The sequence below is a fragment of the Eumetopias jubatus genome, unplaced genomic scaffold, assembly GCF_037043125.1.
Source record: "Eumetopias jubatus isolate StellerSeaLion01/CBP00866 unplaced genomic scaffold, mEumJub1_p1.0 scaffold_8, whole genome shotgun sequence".
In the NCBI taxonomy this organism is placed as follows: Eukaryota; Metazoa; Chordata; class Mammalia; order Carnivora; family Otariidae; genus Eumetopias; species Eumetopias jubatus.
The window spans coordinates 122,377,497-122,381,117 of record NW_028274814.1 but is presented as its reverse complement, the minus strand read 5'-3'; the positions used below and the strand labels follow the sequence as shown (position 1 = coordinate 122,381,117).

At 41.1% G+C, this 3,621-nt stretch overlaps 1 non-coding gene across 1 annotated transcript; it reads left to right on the top strand.

The window, feature by feature from the left end:
- The first annotated feature begins 3,203 nt into the window (after positions 1-3,203).
- On the top strand, positions 3,204-3,276 carry TRNAN-AUU (transfer RNA asparagine (anticodon AUU)). The gene has a single exon. It is a non-coding gene; the product is annotated as a tRNA-Asn (tRNA).
- Positions 3,277-3,621: the final 345 nt, after the last annotated feature.

Below are 3,621 nucleotides of genomic sequence, written 5' to 3'. Positions count from 1 at the left end.
AATCCTACCTTGAAGCAACCATCAAAGCTAAAAAGCTGGGGCCGCCTTTGGTGCAGTGCCCACGGGGCAAATATTTAGCTCTTTCAGCATTCCAGAGATGAGCTCTGTGCCCATAAACCATCTTCCAATGGCAAGCTGGGGAGAGGTTCAGGCTCAAAGAGAATTAGCTGGTGTGCTTTCAGTCATGCATAAATCATACCCTGGGTGAGGGGCAAGGGGCAAGGGTTGCTGGGCAAATGGATCAGCTCCAGGAATAGCAAGGCCTAACATTCTTTAAATAAAAATCGGACCGGGGCTTTTTTTGTGAGATTGTGCTTTGCGGCATCAACAATGTCACTTACCCTATCACGGTCGTGCCACCTTTGCTTCAGTTTGTCCTCTTGGTATTATGATGCAGGGATGGATAAAAAATCCCATCTACTTTGGGCTCCTTGAAAGGGTGGAGGGTATTATCTTTTGGATTGATAGGTTTAAATGGCTGGTGGTTAGAATCTCAAGGAATCTTCAGTCTGCTCAGTAACTCTGTGTACCCTAAAAAAGTCTCAAGAGCTGTGTTTGAGGTCCACATGAGTCTCTGGGAGGTACAGAAAGGACACTGTAGCACATTTGTCCATCCCAGACAGATCAGGAACTCTCAAAGACCAATTCATTCTCTCTGATACCATCCCAAGAGAACGCTAGACCAGCAATATCTCCTACCAGCCACTCAGCTCTCATATAATAGTATTGATAATAATGGTAAAGTCATCACTAACACTTTTTTAGTGATCAAAATATACAGAAACTATTCTACATGTATAGACATTTTACATGTATTGATTGATTTACTTTATGCAACAGCTCTCTGAGATAGGTACTATTGTTCCTCTCCTTTGACAGATGAGGAAACTGAGGCACAGAGAGTTATGTAGGATCCCTCTGCCTAGGGAAGGGACTACAGTGGTTTTCCTCACCATATTTTCAGGACTCTGTTGTAGGAGTTTGCAAAGGTGACTTGAAAAATAGGTTTCAACATAAGGCATTTGGTGGTGATGCAATCATTCAGTCTACAGCAGTGTTAACCACTAGGCAGTTTTGTGTGGTAATTTTTAGGTATCTCCTTGTGAGGCTCAGCCTACACTTACTCCTTTTTCTCTGACACTCAATAGAAATGTTGGATGACAAGTTTGAAGAAATCTTCCAGACAATATGTCAAAAAGAAAAAAAGAAGAAAAATAGAGCAAATGTAACACCTGAATAATAACAGTTATAATAAGAAAGAACAGAGAAAATGAAGGCAAGGAAAGCCTCAAAGAAATAATTCTAGAACATTTCACAGACTGAAGTATTTGAGCTTCTAGACTGAAAATATCCACCAAGCATCTTGGAAAATGTGTGTGTCTAGTCCCAGACCTTAACATCCACTGCTTACACTACCTCTTCTCTTGGATATCTTTGAGGCATCACCAACTCCACAAGTCAAAAATTGCACTCAGGGTGTTTCTCCCCTCAAATCTTGTTCTCTCTGTGCTCCATATCTTGAGGAAGGGTATAGCCATCCATCCAGTTATACTGCTTAAAATTCCAGGAGTTATCCTGACATCTCCCTCTCTCCTACTTTCTATATCCATTGCATCTCTAAGCCCAGTTGGTTTTACCTTCTGTCTTTCAGATCCATCTACTTGTCTTCACATTTGACTTCACCTCTTGAGTGGCTGATAGCAAGTGTTCTTATCTCCCTGCAACCTCTCTTAGCCTTCTCTAACGCCCCTACCCCCACCCTTTGCTCACCTTGTTATCTAATTATCTTCTCTTTTCTTTTTTTTTAATTTAAGTAATCTCTACACCCAACATGGGACTCAAACTCACAACCCTGAGACCAAGAGTCACATGCTCTTCCAACTGACCCAGCCAGGCACCCCTCTAGCTCTTTTTTTTTTTTTCAAAAGACAAATCTGATCATGTCTTTCCTCTGCTCTTACCCAGAATGGAGATTCTTTGGTGAGACTTAAAATATGTAAGAGCTGCACTTCTTTTTCTGGAACAGTTGGTTTCTTCAGGGGTTCACATATAAGCTGTGATCAAAATGCCTCTATCATATGCTCTGCTAAACACTGAGAGAAACATGAGACTAAGGCTCAGAATTGGTTGGATAACTGAAGAAGAGCAGCTAAAGGGAGGACCAGACGTAGGAGTTGGATTGGCTGTTATTTTAGGTTGCACTTGATAAGAAATAAAGACCATGCGTAGCCCTTTGCCTCGTCTCTATGTCTTGGTGTCCTGACATTTTATTTCATCATAATTACAAAGAATCAAAGTGAGGCTTGACCCAGCAAAGAAAAGCATCCCTAAGGTTTGCAGACCCAGTGACAGCTTCCCAATGTTCTTTATGTAAATATAAAGATGTTTGGCCCTACCTACTTCTAGCTAAAGCTCAGCCAGCCTGCCCTCACTGTTTCAGTCTCTGTCCCTCACTGTGCCCCTGCCACCCCAGGACTTCTACTAATGCTGTTCCCTCTGTCTAGGATGCAGTTCCCTGCTCTCTCTACTTGGTTCACTCCTACTTGTCCAACTCTCAGCCCTATCAGCAACTTCCCTGACCAAATCAAATGCCTTCCTCATAGGCTCTCAAAGCAATCCTTTCTCTTCTCAATAGCAATTATGTCAGTTGGCAATTTTATTTGTGTGACTATTTGGTTAACATTTCTATCCCCCCTGGACTGTAAGCTCATGGGGACAGGGACTGTATGTTCTGCTTCCTTTTGACTCCTCAGTACCTAGCAAAATTTCTGACCCATAGTAAGCCCTCAATACGTATTTGCTGAATAAATGGAGAGTTGAATGACTATATAGGTAAATGAATGAAAGAATTAAGACTTAGTCATCAAAAATATATTTTTAAGTGGCCCAAAACAACTGTTGTAGAATTACTCCATTGTTTGTTCAAAACCTGTCATAAAAGAGCTCCAGGTAATAATTAATATATCATGGTACTTAGGCCCTCAAATATATCCTGTGATATTAATATGGATTTGTAGCTGTAAGCCGTAGTTTCAAGAAGGCAAGTGCTGTCTTCTGCTATAGTGAATCATGGTTTTAGTCTCTTAAGAGATCACCAGAAAGCAAGCTGGGATAATTCTATAGCTGTGAGCTTAATTTTATATCCCAATAAAAATATGATATTGCTTATTTGGAAAATTCAATAAGAATCTATTTGTAGTGGTGTCTGGCTGGCTCAGTTGGTAGAGCGTATGACTATTGATCTTGGGGTCATGGGTTCAAGCCCCATGTTGGGCATAGAGCCTACTTGAAAAAAAATTTATTTATTTTATTTTATTTTATTTTATTTTATTATGTTATGTTAGTCACCATACAATACATCATTAGTTTTTGATGTAGTGATCCACGATTCATTGTTTTCGTATAACACCCAGTGCTCCATGCAGTACCTGCCCTCCTTAATACCTATCACTGGGCTAACCCATCCCCCCACCCCCCTCCCCTCTAAAACCCTCAGTTTGTTTCTCAGAGTCCATAGCCTCTCCATGGTTCATCTCTCCCTCCGATTTCCCCCCCCTTCACTTTTCCCTTCCTTCTCCTAATGTCCTCCATGCTATTCTTTATGGGCTATTCCACAAATGG